General features: G+C 37.9%; 1 pseudogene; it reads right to left on the bottom strand.

Moving 5' to 3' along the window:
• Positions 1 to 1807: 1807 nt before the first annotated feature.
• Positions 1808 to 5391, bottom strand: LOC147283274 (uncharacterized; annotated as a pseudogene).
• Positions 5392 to 17639: the final 12248 nt, after the last annotated feature.

Raw genomic sequence — 17639 nt, 5'->3', positions numbered from 1 at the left:
AAAACACAAAACTAAATGAAATTTAAAGCTTTGAATCAAATGAACTTATAAAAACTAAGTAAGAGGAATATAACAGGATGTGAATTTATGAACATATCAAATACCCCCAAACTTAGGTTTTGCTCGTCCTCGAGCAAACAAAACACTCAATAAAGAAAAATACAAGATAAAGCTATGAATTTCATAAGCACAAAATATTTCCTAGATTTTCCTCTAGTGTTAATAACAAGACATGAAACACATGCTTGAGTGAGTGTGTACACTATAAACCATATGTCAATTCAATGCATTCATAAGATATGCAATTCAAACTTGGATAACCAAACACTCATTGGAATGCTCTCTATTTTGACACAAGTGTTTAAGGGTTAGTGTATACACTCAATGTAATGTTGTGCATATGCCTCCATATTCTTGCTACTCAATCTCATCTCCACTACTAATCATGCACAAAATATCTTGGATCAAAAGGACTTTTATTAGGTTGTAATGGGGTTTAGGGTGAGGGGTTAAAGAAATTAAAAGGAAAGGTTATTACAAATTCCAAACAAACATAATAAGCAATTCTCTTGTTGAAATTTAAGAACTTTAAAGACTTTAAGATGCTTGCCAAAACTCAACCCTCAAACCATTCCTCCAAAATTAAACTAAAACATTTTTTATTTCTTGAATAACACTTTTTTTTTATCCAATCCTTTCAAGCCAGAGATGCAGTTGCATTTTCAAAGTTATCACATCCACACCCTGTTAGACAATTGGACATGCAATCACAATCACGATTGTTTTTTTTTTTTTTTTTGCATACATAGAACACCCCCACACTTGTTTTTCCCAAAACCCCCAAACTTATTTCTTTGCAAGCACCTTAACATAACTCAATCTCATATTACTCATTAGTTAGCTTGAAAATGGTAAGGCTAGTGTTTAAACAAAAGGGTAAGACATTTGTAGTGGAAAGAAATGAAAGGCTAACATAAAGGCACAAAATGACAATCTAATGGATATAACATATTTAGGGATTATGCTCATTTGGCCATGGTGGATTCCTAATGCCTAGATCATTTCCAAGATGTATTCATACATGACACAAAGCTTTGAGAGATGTTAAGCAAGTTCTAGAGATGCAATATGCACAAGATTGATCACACATGAAGAACAAAGTGTTAGGAACAATATATGCACTTCTATTAGGCTCAAAACTCACATATATGACATAATTATTTTACACAAGTCTTACTATGCTTCTCTCATTACAATGCATCAAATTGACAAAGTTTGTGTAAATAGATTCAAATAAGGTCTCATAACTCACTATTAACAAGAGAGGAACTTCTAAGACCTAAACATGCTCATTCTCTTCTTAGCCCTTATTAAACAACAAAAATTAAAAAATTTCAACAAAAGTTACCTTCCCCCCACACTTGAATCTAACATTGTACTCAATGTTAAAAAGTGATTTTGAAAGTTTTGTAATGAAAAATTCATGCGTAGAGTGAAAGATAAACAACACACAACACACAACACAAAACACAACAACAACACATAAAACAACAAAACATAAATAAATAAATTTAAAACAAGATAAGAGTCAAGAAAAACTCCCCTTTGTAGACCTCCAACACTTGGGTTGCCTTTATGGTGCACAAGGAGCATTCTTAAAGTAAAGGACTTCCTCTTCTTCATTGAAGCTAGCCGAGACGTAGGGCTTCAAACGGTGGCCATTCACTTTGAACACATCCCTACTCTTCATGTTCTTGATTTCAATGGCTCCATGGGGAAAGACTTGAACTACTTGAAATGGACCACTTCATCTTGATCTATGTTTGCCCGAAAACAACTTTAATCTTGAATTGTAAAGAAGCACAAGTTGGTTTGGCTTAAAATTCTTCTTCACAAGCTTCTTATCATGATATGCTTTGGTTTTCTCCTTGTATAACTTGGAATTCTCATATCCCTCATACCTCAACTCATCAAGCTCACAAAGATCAAGCTTCCTCTTCTCACCGGCCTTGATAAAGTTAAAATTCAACTCCTTAAGTGCCCACAAAGCTTTGTGTTCAAGTTCCACGTACGGGTAGATGGCATGCATTCCCATACACTAGCCTATAAGGTGACATTCCTAAAGGTGTCTTGAATGCCGTTCTATATGCCCACAAAGCATCATTCAACTTCAAACTCCAATCCTTCCTTGAAGTGTTCACCATCTTCTCTAGGATATGTTTGATCTCCCTATTTGAAATCTCAACTTGTCCACTAATTTGTGGATGATAGGGAGTGCTCACTTTGTGCTTCACATCATACTTCTTGAGTAAGGCTTCAAGGGGCTTGTTAATGAAATGTGATCCTCCATCACTAATGAAAACCCTAGGAGTGCAAAACCTTGAAAAGATGTTCTCCTTAAAGAATTTCATAACCATCTTGTGATCATTTGTCTTGGATGTCACGGCCTCAACCCACTTTGACACATAATCAACGCACACAAGAATATATAGATTACCATAGGAACTAGGAAATAGTCTCATAAAGTCAATGCCCCAACAATCAAACAATTCAACTTCCAAGATATTAGTTAGGGGCATTTGATTTCTTGATGAAATGTTTACAACCCTTTGGCATCTATCACAACTAGTAACAAAAGCATATGCATCTTTAAATATGGTAGGCCAAAAGAATCCACTAGTGAGTACCTTTAGTGCGGTTTTCTTGCCTCCAAAGTGTCCTCCACAAGCATATGAATGGCAATGCTTAAGAATGCTTTGAACTTCATCTTGGTGCACACATCTTCTCATTACTTGATCTTTGCACATTTTGAACAAGAAGGGATCATCCCAAATGTAGTGTCTTGCCTCCTTTAAAAACCTCTTCTTGGCTTGGTAGTCAAACTCTTTAGGCACAAATTTGTCTCCATTAGCATGGTAGTTCACAAAATGCACAAACCAAAGCAAAGAATCTTTTCTAGTAGTCATGACAAAAAGACTCTCATCTGGAAAAGATTCACACAAAGGGATGTGAGAATCATCACCTCCTTCTTCAAATCTTGACAAGTGATCTGCAACCAAGTTCTCCTTTCCGGGCTAGTCTTTGATGTCAATATCAAACTCTTGTAGCAAGAGTATCCATCTTACAAGCCTTGGTTTTGCATCTTTCTTGGACAAGAGATACTTCAATGCACTATGATCCGTGTGGACAATGACTTTGGCACCCAACAAGTAGCTTCTAAACTTCTCCAAAGCAAAGATGATGACAAGTAATTCCTTCTCCGTTGTGGTGTACAGTTGAGCATCATTCAAGGTTCTACTTGCATAATAGATGGCATGGAGAAACTTGTCCTTCCTTTGTCCCAAAACGGCTCCAAGTGCATAGTCACTAGCATCACACATCAACTCAAATGGCATACTCCAATCTGGTGCACAAATGATAGGAGATTTGATAAGTAACTCCTTGATCTTCTCAAAAGCATGTAGGCAAGCCTCATCAAACACAAATGGTGCATCCTTGGCTAGCAAATCACAAAGTGGCTTTGATACTTGGGAGAAGTCCTTGATAAATCTTCTATAAAAATCGGCATGGCCAAAGAAGCTTCTCACGGCCCTCACACTTGTAGGTGGCGGCAACTTCTCAATGAGCTCTACTTTTACTTTATCAACCTCAATCCCTCTTGGAGAAACAACATGCCCCAAAACTATGCCTTTTTGAACCATGAAATGACACTTTTCTCAATTGAGCACAAGGTTGGTTTCTTCACATCTTTGAAGTACAAGATTCAAGTGGTGAAGACAATCATCAAAAGAAGAGCCAAAAACACTAAAATCATCCATGAATACCTCAATGGAACGCTCCACCATGTCACTAAAGATTGACATCATACATCTTTGAAAAGTGGCCGGAGCATTACATAAACCAAAGGGCATCCTCCTATATGCAAAAGTGCCATATGGACAAGTGAAAGTGGTATTCTCTATCTTCCGGTGCTATAGGGATTTGATTGTAGCCACTATACCCATCAAGGAAGCAATAGTAGGAATGGCCCGCCAATCTCTCCAACATTTGATCAATGAATGACAATGGGAAATGATCCTTCCTTGTGGCATTGTTGAGCTTCCTATAGTCAATACACACCCTCCAACCCGTGAGGAGTCTTTATGGCACAAGCTCTCCCTTCTCATTTGCTAACAGGGTCACTCCACCTTTCTTGGGCACAACTTGAATCGGTGACACCCACTTTGAATCCGAGATGGGATATATCACTCCCACATCAAGTAGCTTCATGATCTCCCCTCTAACAACTTCTTTCATAGGAGGGTTGAGTCTTCTTTGAGCATCTCTTGTTGGCTTGATATCATCTTCAAGGAGAATTCTATGCATGCACAAACTAGGGATCAATCCCTTGATATCGGCTATGGTCCATCCAAGTGATCCTTTGTGTTCTCTAAGCACTCTCATAAGCTTACTTTCATGCAAATCACTCAAACAAGAAGACACAATTACGGGCAACGCGTGGTTTTCACCAATAAAAGCATACTTTAAATGTGTAGGAAGAGGTTTAAGTTCAAGATTAGGGGGGCATGCATTTGATGGGAGTAAAGGAGTAGGGTTAGAAGGATATACCTCAAACTTGGGAGCCAAGTGTGGTGTGTAGGGCCTCACGGCCTCAAGTGTCTCATCTTCCATGAAATCCATGTCATTGTGCATGATACAAGCTTCCAAAGGATCCTTTGTTGATGTCTTAATGAATATATTCTTCACAAATTTGTCAATGCAATCCATCACTTCAATCCGGTAACAATCATGAGCTTGTGATGGCTTCTTCAATGCATCAAAAACCTTAAAGGCAATGGTAGTGTCATGAACGGTCATGGTCATAAGCCTTTCCTTAACATCAATTTTGGCACCCGCCATTGCCATGAATGCACGGCCAAAGATGATAGTTAAGTCATTTCCACTTGTTTGTACCTCCTCCATGTCAAGAATAATGAAATCCGTTGGTATAATGAGCTCATCAACCTTCACAAGAACATCCTCCACTACTCCTCTTGGATACACAATGCTCTTATCCGCCAATTGAAGAGAAATAGTGATGGGAGAGATGTCTCTAAGACCTAATGTCTCATACACATGATAAGGCATAAGATTGATGTTTGCCCCTAAATCCATCAAGGCTCTCTCAAAAGGTTGGTTTCCAATAGTGCAAGGGACGGTAAAGGAGCCTAGATCCTTCAACTTTGGTGGAAGCTTCATTTGAAAAACGGCACTCACTTGCTCACTTAGTACCACCTTGTCATTTTTCTCAAATTGTGTCTTATACCTCTTGTTTGTGCATAGATCCTTCAAGAACTTGGAATAGGAAGGAATGATCTTGATGGCATTGAGGAGTGGAATGTTGATGTCCATTTTCTTGAACAACTCAAGAAGCTCATTCTTCTCTTTCTCTTTCTCTTTCTCTTTCTCTTTCTCTTTCTTTTCCTTGGCTTCTTGCTTCCTTTGAACTTGAGGATATGGAAGTGGTGGCTCAAAATCTTGCACTATATTCAAAGGAGGGTTGAATGTGATACCTCTCTTGAATGGTCTCTCGGATTGCCCTTTCTCTTGCTTCTCCTTGATGCTACTCTCGGTCTTGGTATTAAGATTGTCCTTCAAAGCCTTAGGATAACCACCATTGTACCCCAACTTCACCTCACTATCACCTAATTCCATGATCTTCCCTTTGTTCTTCTCTTACTTCTCAAATCTGGGTGGTGCAAGTGGCTTTCCTTGTTGTGCCTTGGTGTGCTCCTTAGGTTGCTCTTGTACCTCTTCCTCGAAGCTTGGCAAGGTTACTTGATTGTTGTACTCCTTGCCACTTCTCAAGGTAGTGATAAGTTTAGCTTGCTCATGCTCTGGATATTGTTCTCAACCATGCTTGGAAACACACTTTGCTTCCTTTCTCTAACCTCATTGGCCAATTGCCTCATTTGCATCTCAAGTTTGTTCAAACCATTTCTTAGAATGTTGATCTTTTCATCTTGCTTGGCTTGATTTCCTTTGCTCTCTATGATGAAACTAGTTAGCAAATCTTCAATAGAGGGTTTTTTGATTACCTCTTGATGCATTTGTTGTTGTTGTGAAGAAGCTTGGTAGGGTGCCCTAGGAGCTTGATATGAATTTATGGCTCCTTGGTTGTTGAATGAAGAGCTACTAGCACCTTGATAGCCACCATTAGGCCTTTGAAACCCTTGGCCTTGCTCACAACTAGGATAGGATGGTGCTTGAGGTGCTTGAGGTGCTTGTGGTTGGTCACTCCATCTAAAGTTTGGATTATTTCTCCACCTCGGATTGTAAGTGTTGCTATAGGGATCATTCCTTGGTCTTTGTTGATAACCAAGTTGGTTGCATTGCTCCATAAATTCCGAAAATGAACCTCCTTGAGGGCATTGCATTGTCTCATGTTGCAAGCTCTCACATATCATACAACTATGCTTCACTTCCTTGCTTGCCATAGATGAAGATGGTGTATAGCTAGAATTCCCTTGTTGAGCATTGAGAAGCAAATCAAGCTTCTTGTTCATTGTGGCCTCTATCTTCTTCAACTCTTGTTGCACATTGATGTGAGGATACTCCTCTTCTTTGTTGCTCTTTCATAGATAAGTTCACATCCTTCATTGACAACCTATCATTGACATTGTCCCAAAGTTGTGAAGTCTCACTCAAATTGTCAAGAACCTCTACGGCCTCCCTTTCAGTTTTGTCCATAAAGCTTCCTCCACATGCATAGTCCACTCTTCTCCTTGTCTCTTGAGTCAACCCATTGTAGAAGAAGTTGAGAATCATCCACTTGGTGAGACCATGATTAGGGCAACCATTTTTCATATCTTTGAATCTCTCCCATGCTTCATGAAATAGCTCATTAGGCCCTAAATTGCATTAAGAGTTGCCTAAAAGCATTGGTCTTTGATGGTGGAAAGAACTTTTGCAGAAAGCTCTTTTACATTTCCTCCCATGTGTGGATGCTTGCGGCCGGCAACTTGTATAACCATTGCTTAGCTTTGTCCTTCAATGAGAATGGGAAAAGCCTTAACCTTAAATTGTCCTCATTAATTCCATTTAGTTGTACGGTTGAGCAAGCTACACAAAATTCGGTGATGTGCAAATAGAGATCACTACTTGTCATTCCATGAAAGCTAGGTAACAATTGCAATGTACCCGGCCGGTATGATCTTAAATGCATTTGCACAAGGTGGAAGCACAATGCAACTAGGATGAGTCTCCAAAAAAGGTAGTGTAAAATCTCTCAAGGGTCTTTCTTCCTCTAGTGGTGGTGGAGGTGGATTCCCATCCCCCATCCTTGCTTCCTTTGGAGGTGATTTTTCCCTTGTCTTCCTTGTACCTCTTTCTCTTGATCTACCTCTTGTAAACTCTATCAATTCCTTCTCACTTCTCAAAATAATGTGTGAACTTGAAGTGGTTGGGTTTTCACTCATACACCTATCAAGAGAGCAAGAACACTATAAGTCACAAGGATAAAAAAAAGAAACTCAAGATAGCATCCAATGTCAATAAAAGAAAAGGGTAACTAACAAATGTACACAAAGTAATACACAAAAAGTGAAACAATTAAACTAAAACGCAACAGAAAACTACTTTATGACCTCTGCTCCGTTTTTAGCTTATAACTTTTAAACCGCTGATCCGATTTTGACGTTCTTTATATGGTTGGATTCAAAACGAAAAAATAAAGAATCACAGGTGAACCAAATTCGCAAAACAGCTACCAAACAAAACAGTTTAATCCATAAAGAAACACTATGTTTTCTAACAAAGTAAAAACAAATTTAAAACTAAAAATTCAAAATTTTTTTTCTTTTCTTTTATACTAAATAAAATTAACCCTAAATGCAACCCAAGCTTAGGATCAAAGTCCTAGGACTCCAATCCCCGGCAACGGCACCAAAAACCTATTGTTATCATACCTCAAATGCAAGGTTGTCAAGTTTTAGTATGTAAATGGAAGTAAGGGGTTGTCGTACCCAAGAGATTGGATTAGGATTTCAATCACAAGCTAGATTGATTTTAGGGTTATAAAACTAACAAACAACCTACTATGTACTATGCAAGCCAAGACTAAACATAATGGTATGTGCAAATGTGTAGTGTTGAGTTGTTGTTTGGTTGATTGATGATAAGTAACACTAGAATTTGTAACTAACAAATGGAAATACAAGCAAATTCAAGTACAAATTAAATTCAATGATGATGAAGGATTTGGGGTTATTAGAGGTTCACACTAACCCTCCCATGTAACAAACAATTCAATTAATGATTATGCCAAATTAGATAGATTAGATTCCCTCCTAATTAGCCCCTGATCAAGGTAAATTAAGGCACATCCTCTTTCATGTTATCAACTATCCTAACCAAGGTGATAGGTAACTACCTAAGATTAATGTCATAGCAAACCCTAGGTGTATAAAGTTCTAAGGATGATGAATCCAAGCAATTAAAACAATCCAACCAAGATGCTTTTAAATTACCATGCTCTTATGCAACAAGCTTTAGAAACTAAAGGTTACCAATCTCCAATTTCTACATGACAACATTTCTCATATGCACAAGTGGTAAATTCACACATATAAGTCATGATCTTTAACTAGCATAAGAGCATATATATCCAAAAGGGCATTTATATAACAAATCACAAAGTCATTACATGGTTGGGCTAGGGCTACATCCCTAACCCTAAATCAAAAAACTATTCACTAGCCATAAAAGTTACAAACAATATCACAAATTGAAACATAAATGGAAACAAGAAGGTAAAGAGAAACCTCTAGATGTTGAAGCCAAGCTCCCAAGGGGTGTCACTCCTCCAAGGATACCCAAAATAGCTTATTGTCCCAAGTGCCTCCAAGCTCCTCTTGCAATAATGGTGGTGAATATGGTAGATGGGTGTTGTGATGGTGTTTGGCTTATTGGAGAGGAAGAGTTGATGGAGGGAAGATGGAGAAAAGAAATGATGAAGAGAGATGAGAAAAAGCTAGGGTTTTGAAATATGGAAGATGAGATGTGTGTTTTTGAGATGAGATGATGGAATGAATGATGAAATGAGTGAAATTAGAGAGGATGGAGGGGGGAGCTCGAAAATGAGAGAGTGTTTTATGGTTTTGGTGAGTTTTTATGTCTAGAATATGTGGCTAGGATTAAAAGGAAATGAAGGGATAAAGTTTGGTTAATTCAAAAATGAGAATATTTCATCTTATCCCTCAATGAATGATCCTTAAAGAATGTTGAGATATGTAGATGTTCTCTTTGCCTCATTTAGAGCCTTCACATTGTGGTTTCTGAATTTTTCTTAAATGGGAAAACAAAGGGGAATGAAAGAGAGCATGTGATAGGCAATTACCCAAAATGGAAAGATGCCTTGGGACCACTTTATCCTTTTGCTGACAGGATTTCTGAGCTATCTTTGGAGAGCAATTTGGAGACCTTAACCAACTCATAAATTTACATTTTATATATTAATAGAAAGCCATGAATGTCTTCTTTCCAACCATATATTATTTATTTCAATCCATTATGCCCCACATAATGCAGCTGACTCAGTTCTCCTCGGGTACAGTTTTGGGCTGACTTTGAAATTCAAAATGAACACCTTAGAAGTCTTTAAATCTCATGAAATTTAACCTGCAATAACTTCAAGGTGTGAGCTTCTATCTCCAATTGGATTCATGTTAAAATCTATTAAGGAGAATAAATGGTGAAATTTCTCATTTTATTACTCGGAATCTAAAAACACAAAACTAAATGAAATTTAAAGCTTTTAATCAAATGAACTTATAAAAACTAAGTAAGAGGAATATAAAAGGATGTGAATTTATGAACATATCAAAACCCAAAAGTGAAATTTTGTCAATACACCCAACCCGAAATCCTCCTTTCTTTCCTTCAAGTTCTGTGGTGTTTGTGATCCTATCAAGCTCTCTAATCATTAAATAAACCTCACAAAACCAGAAATCATATCCAAGCTCAATTCTAAATAAAAACATAGAGTTCAATAGAAAATCAAGTTTACCTTCTTCCTCCTCTTTCACTCTATGTTCTTCCCTTCTTTCCCTTTCTCTCTGTTCTTCCTCCTTTCCTTCTCCTTCTTTCTTTCTCTCTGACTCTCTCTCTATTCCTCTTCTTATTCTTTCCTTTTTCTTTCTTCTTCTTTTTTTCTCCTCCTCCTCTGTGTTCTTCTCTATCTGTTTCTCTTTCTTTTCTTCTTTCGCTTCTTTTTTTTTCTTTCTCTGGGGTTTGGATTCTGTTGGGTTTACTAGCCAAACTCAACTGATCACACTAAACACACATACACCTCTTCCACTGCCTAGTGCACGCGCACACACAGACACTCACCGGCCACCACACACAAACACACACCACTCACTCACTTAAGCCTATTCAATCACAAGAAACACAAACACACATACACACCGTCCAGCACGTGCGGCTGAGGGAGAGAGAGTGAGATAAAATTTATGGGTTTTGGGTTTTTAAACTCTAGGGTGCAAAATTACTAAAAAGCTCCTCTATCTTTGTTCATCCGTAACTTTCAAACCGTAACTCCAAATCGCGATTCGTTTGCGTTTACATGCTCGTTTACGTGGACCTTTCCAACAAGACTAAAATCAAGGTTAGGTCTTTACTAATTTTTATTGTTCCTCAATGGCCAATAGAAATCCTTTAAAATCCAAATAACTCACCAAAGCAAATTTTGAAGTCTGAAAAACATTCTCTAAAATCCTAAGAACTCATCTCAATTAATCTTATTTTTCTAAAACCTCAAATTCATTTATTTACTCTTGAAATTTATCAGATAAATTCTATTGTCTCCAAATTAACAAGATAATTATTAACAAACCACAATTACTCCAAAATAAATTATAAATCAATTTCCGGGATCTCACATAATCGTAGGACTGAGAGCGAAAAGGCTTAAATAAAAGCAATAAATCTTGGTAAAGAAAGTAAATTTGATCACATCCAAGCTTGGCTGATAAACAATCAAAGTTCTTACTACAAATCGAGCCATAAATATGAATGAGAGATCATAATGAGTTGATGATTAAATAAAGAAACAATAAAAATACTAATAAATGCCAGAAAGTAACTAAATATGGGATTGATTACACTCGAAATCAAAGGTCATTAATATTCCTTAAATTTAAAAGAAATACAATCTTAAATTCTGTAAATAAATGTAAATAAGCTGAAATTACTAAAGGACAATTGTTCACAAGAAACAAACAGTACAAACAAGTGAAATCAGAACATAACAACTGAGGAGAATTTGCAGTGTTGCAGATTTTCGAATGTGTATGTGTTGAGGTCACGAATTCCTCTTTTAGAAAGGTATTTATATTAAGGAATGGCTCAAAACCATAGTCCTTCTATCTTGAATAACCGACAAGTGTACGTCTGTGAATGACCTTTGCAAAGAAACGAGTACAACCTTGACTGTTGGGGACATCTTTTCTGGGATCTGTGTCGCCAGATTAAAGGTCTCATTCCCTTTGCCTCAAGGACTTTCTCGGCAAGGTTCTGCCGAGAGCTTTTGTTTGCCAGGCTTAAGCAGGTTGTTACCTCTAAAAATCACGGCAAGCCTAGCTGGATTTCTAGCAAGAACACTGCAGTTCTAGTTTAATGCTTTGGACGTGCCACTATTCTCGACTGAAAAACTGTAATAGAAAGATGTGACGATTCGTTATCCGCACCAAGCCTACAAACTTCTAATCAAAACAATTGCAAACGAGCGATGACTGGTGTGACTACGATAATGTGCTCAAAAGTAAATGAAATTTAAAAAGTATGCGAACTTGCCTTGATCCTCAAGGACTTTAATTATTTGGTGTGACTACGATAATGTGCTCAAAAGTAAAGATGCGATGAGTGGGTGCCTGAGTAATTGTATGCAAAGAAAAGCTATGAATCTTAATATAAAAAGTATTAATGATCTGACCGTCTTGAAAGTGAGTAACAATGGTAGTTCGAACCACAAATCTCATACTAGAAATAAACCAAAACTAAAAGAAAATCAATACAAAGAAATAAGATCTTAGCAGAGCAAAAACTAGGAACACGGTTCTAGGGTCTTAACGGAAAATTAAAAGAAACAAAGAACATGTTGTGATTTTGAGAATTCTGGAGAAACTGACGAAAAGCTTTTGCTTGATGTTTTGTGAGATATGTTGAGAGAGATTTCTGAGTGTTAATGCCTCTTTTATATAATGACCAGTCCCCTAGTGTAATGACCCGACCCGACCCAAATTTCACTAGAAATTTGAATTTTTATTTAATTTGGTTTTACAAAGCTTTAAAGGAAACAAAACTGTGACACCTCGAAAAAGAAAAAAAAAATTTAGAGGAAATTACAGATTTGGTCCACTTATTTTATACCTAGTTCAATTTTGGTCCACGATCTTTTTTAAGTTCTGTTTTGGTCCACTAATTGTTTTATTTGTTCAATAAAGGTCCAGATTTGTGACTTTAAATCTATGCCTCTTTTATATAATGACCAGTCCCCTAGTGTAATGACCCGACCCGACCCAAATTTCACTAGAAATTTGAATTTTTATTTAATTTGGTTTTACAAAGCTTTAAAGGAAACAAAACTGTGACACCTCGAAAAAGAAAAAAAAAATTTAGAGGAAATTACAGATTTGGTCCACTTATTTTATACCTAGTTCAATTTTGGTCCACGATCTTTTTTAAGTTCTGTTTTGGTCCACTAATTGTTTTATTTGTTCAATAAAGGTCCAGATTTGTAACTTTAAATCTTTTGGGTTGTGTTTTCTTCAATTATAATTGAAGTATAAGTTATATTTCATCATTTCTTAGTCATAAAAACAAATTTGGAGTATTATAATCTAAGAGAATTGAGATTTGGTGAAATTTGAAAAATTGGCAGTTTTGGGTACCCTACTTTAGGGTCAATTATCTTGAGTTTTAGAACTCCAATTTGAATGATCTTTATATGGTTGTAAAGAAGAAATGCATAGCTTTAAAACAAGTATATATTTGCTGAATTTGGGTGAGATTTGATAGGGTAAAAAGCAGGCCAAATTTGAGAAAACAAATCTGGACCTTTATTGAACAAGTGAAACAATTAATGGACCAAAACAGAACTTGAAAAAAATTGTGGACCAAAATTGAACTAGGTATAAAATAATTGGACTAAATCTGTAATTTCCTCAAAAATTTATTATTCGGTAACCCATTTTGTTTTCGCCAAAATAAATTTATTTAAATTTACCTATTATCGTTTTATTTTATAACGTGTTAATTTAAAGGTTTAACCCATATTTTAGACTTAAATATTTAATTGGTTTTTTGTTTCAATTTTGGTCTGTTGGAAAGGTCTTGACCTAACGAACGCGTAGGCGCGAACAATTCGTTAATCAGAGCTACAGGTTGAATTTTACAGAGGAACAAAGTTTGGGGGCATTTTAGATTTTTGCGCTTTAGAGATTTTTCTAGAAAGACCCAATTTTATTTAAATTCCCTATCTCTATCTCTCTCTCCTCACGGACTCGCGCACAGCTCCCCCCCCCCTCGGACTTCTCTTTTCTATCTCTCTCTCTGGCCGATCATCTTCTCCGGCGAGGACTTCCTCGTCCGACGACGAGAGGCGGCGAGACCTCCACTGACAGGATCGCCCCAGATTCCACCATGAAACCCGGAAAGGTCCTGCGGGAATCTAAAATCAAGGAAAATCCTACCGAAAATTCGGCAGAACCTCCCCTTAAAATGGACTAACCCAGAAATTTCAAACCTGTTAAAAAGCACTTCTATACAGCAACCACCTCTACCACAACCAAATAGGGTCTCAGACCCAACAATTTCACAGAAATCCAACTTAAAATTTGTAGAGTGGTTATCAGAGATGCTATTCTATTACAAGGAATTTTTACACCGAAAAATAAAATGACGCCTACTAGTCCGAGAAGGAATAGAGATGTAACCGCCTCGACGTGATTGGCTCGACCTCCACCAAAGCTACTACCTGGGGGAACAATTTAAAACAAAACAAGATAAACCATGAGATAACTCAGTGAGTGGACAGTTTAATAAAAACGAAAAACATAAGTAAAATTTCTGTTTCAGAAAATCCTTCAAAAACCACGTTTAACTCTAAAACCTCACGTTACTCTTTGAAATCCCCCAGTTTTAAAACAATTTCACAAGTCTTAAGAATGTTATAAAACTCATGAAACTCAAGGAAAAGATAACTCAAAACACATTTCTCAATAACCAGCCATCTAAATTAACAAAGTCATAAAAATAATAATAAAATCGAAATCATTATAAAACTCGAAATATATTTCTCACTTAAAATCCATACTTAAACTCTGAAGATACCAATTTCATTTCCACCATGCTATATACCCTGAATAACCTGGCCATACACCTGTGCGGAATTCCTGCATCGCACAGGCAGGCAATATCCTGGCCATACACACGCGTGGAATGAATCCAACACGTGCAGGCAATATCCTGGCCATACACACGTGTGGATAAAATCAGCACGTGCAGGCAATCCTGGTCGTATGTGCACGCAGAGCGGCCCCCAAAGGGCGAAGCATCCCGACACACGGCCCAAAGCCTATATGTGTGCCGTGATGGGTCCCAAAGACTTATGTATCTGATAACCTAGAGGGTACTGCAAGGGTGGTTTGAAAACCAATTTTTCCATAACCCAAACAAATATTTTTCCATCAAGATTAGATTATTGTACTTTCCCAAGAAACTTTAAATCCATGAACTTTTTGCATAAATTCCAAATTCAAAATAAGTTATCCTCCACAATGAAAATTCCCAAATTAACAAAGTCAATATCAACATGGAAATCTCATTAACAAATTTTCATAACTAGATAAAATCTCATATTTGGTTTTCCAATAATTAAATGGGCAAATAAATCATTTCAAACCCATAATTCAATTAAAATCAAGGTCAAATTCACAAGCCATCATATTTGGATAAAATCATTATGAAAATCATGACTTAAATCTTGAAGTTCATGAAAATCATTTTAAAGAAAAACAAAATCCAACTCACTACTCAGAAATCAATTACTCAAGATATTAAACATGAACAAATCCATGAATTTATAAAAAGTTCAAGAAACCAAGTCCACTCACAGTGAGAATCCTAGCTTCGATCCTCCGCCGAGTCGTTTCGAGCCGCGGTCGTCTCGCCTATAAAATAGACAATCGACGAAATATAATTAGTTCCGACTCAAGGCACTTAAATGTAAATGTGTGCTTAACTTAACGTCACACCCGCCTCCCATTCTAGTTCAACGATTCCCAACCTCCACTCGTAGACCCCAAACCTCTATAAACACTCCGGAAGTTTCCCCGGCTCAGCCTAACAAAAAACGTCCTAACCAAGATCAATAACTTACTCCACAATTGCCCAAAATTAATCCTTTATTCACGAATGGCAGTGGGGTTCGGACTCACTGCAAGAGCCGTCCACAGTGGCTGCCCCCAACTCCAAATTCAACCAATTTTATTTAATTTCAACCAAACCCATTAATTTTCTCAGTCCTAAACAACTATTGAGTTTCCTAGGGAAGGAATTTGTCCTAAACGACAACACAATAGCCCCCAAATCTGAAAACCCAAGCTAACCCGAAATGACATCAACCCCCAACTCCAACTTCCACAAAAACTCAAAATTTCACAAACTTTAACTTAAAATCTTCAATTGGAATTCATAGGGGTGGATAATGTCCAACAATTCTCCAAAAATAATCCCCAAAACCAGATTTCAAAACAAACCCGAAAATAGCCTTAAATCCCATAAATTCGAGTTCCAAAATTTCAAGATTTCTGAGCTACAAAACCAGAAGAAATGAAAACCCAAAGAAAGAGGAACAAAACCCACCTAAGATGGAAGTGATTGGCGCTGGAAAACTGGTCGGAGAAGGGAGGAGAAGTCAGCGGTCAACACTCCCCTTTCAGGGCTGGATTCGCGTGCAAAGGTGGCTGGACTGGTTGGAGGAGGCGTTGGGGAAGATGGGCGGCGTCGGGAAGGCTCGCCGGTGGCCTGGGCTGGTCGGGTAATGGCCGAAATTGGCCGGGCTGGGCTGAGCCGATCGCGCGCAGTGGGGGAGGGAGAAGAGGGAGTCACGGAGAGAGAGAAAACTGGGGGGTCTGTGAGGTCGGTGACGACGAGAGGGACTCGCTGGGGAGTAGGCCGGAGCTGGCCGCGCCGGTGAGAGAAGAGAGGGGGAGGTGAGTGAGCTCGGGGAGAGAGAGATAGAAGTGCGAGAGTGCGGGAGAGAGAGAGAAATAAAAAGGGAGAGAGAAAGTTCTAAAAAAAATCTGATTTTTTTAAACCCAATTTGTCCATTTTACGAAATTGCCCCTCGCTTCAAACGCCCATATCTTTCAAACTGTAACTCAGATTGACGCGTGCCGTGTGTCTATGAAATCGTGAGTTCGAAACCTATCCAACGGACCCGAAGTCAAAATCGAAATCTCATTTATCTTAAAAGTCAACTTTGGGTCAAACCCCAAATTAAAACAAAAGTAAAAATTTAAATCAAACCCCTTTTTATTTTCCAAATAAATCTCAAAATCTTTAAAATGCAATTCCACACCTTAAAAAAAATCTCTTAAAAAAACATAGTTAAATAAAAATTTAAATTTCTAGTGAAAATTTGGGTCGGGTCGTTACATCCACCCAGCTACTCATCGTCCTTCTCTCTCCCTCCCCATGTCTCTCTCATGTTTCACTTTCTCTCTCTCCCCTCCCGCACATCTTATCTCTCTCACCTCCCTTTGCGAGCGCACATACCCACCACAGCCACCATCGCTGACCACCTCCCGCCGACCCCAACCATCGACGACCTCCCCCTCAAGCTGGCCGTCACCTCCCAGTCATCCTCTGTGCCGAGATGCCCCTCTGCATGCAAAAACTCGCCTGAAAACCACCCAGCTGCCGCCCCCCCTCTTCGTCGATTTCGGCCTCCATTCAACTTGTTTTTAGGTGGGTTTTCTTTCCTTCATGATGGGCTTTCACTCTCTTATGGCTTGGATGTCTGATTTTGAGAAATTTTTGAAGATTAAATATGGGGGTTTAGGGCCATTTCGGGATTTACCTTGGGTTTTCGATTGGAGGCGAATTATTCTTGTTGTTTTGGGATAATTTCACTTCTAGAAATTTCAATTTATGTTTAGGACTGAGAAATTGAATGGGCTTTGTTGAAGTCACCTTTATTTGGCTATTTTGGTCTTGAAAATGGCCACTTTGGGCGGCACCAGTGGTAGTCTTGTTCACCACTGTCATAACTTGAAATTAGGACTTGCTTTTAAAGCGATTTCTAAGTAGGTTGTTGTTTTGGCTAGGTCCGAAGTTGTTGAAGAAGCCGAGAAGTATTGGACAAAATTTTGTGACTTTGCCGATACTAAACTCATCTTAGGAAGAATTTTCCGATTGAGGTAAGACCTTTCGCTGATTTCCTTAAGTTTAAGATGTGTTTTGGTGTTGTGGTTGAGGATGGTTTGAGCCGAGGACTTTTCAAGGAAGGAGGAAGTGTTTATAGGGTAAATTTGAGTAAGTAATCGTTGGATTGAACAAGATGACGAGTGTGATGATTAGGCTTGTTTTACAAGCAC

This window comes from Dryas octopetala, chromosome 5, assembly GCF_963921425.1.
Source record: "Dryas octopetala chromosome 5, drDryOcto1.1, whole genome shotgun sequence".
Classification (NCBI taxonomy): Eukaryota; Viridiplantae; Streptophyta; class Magnoliopsida; order Rosales; family Rosaceae; genus Dryas; species Dryas octopetala.
The sequence above is the reverse complement of the archived record's forward strand: the minus strand, read 5'-3'. Positions and strand labels throughout refer to the sequence as shown.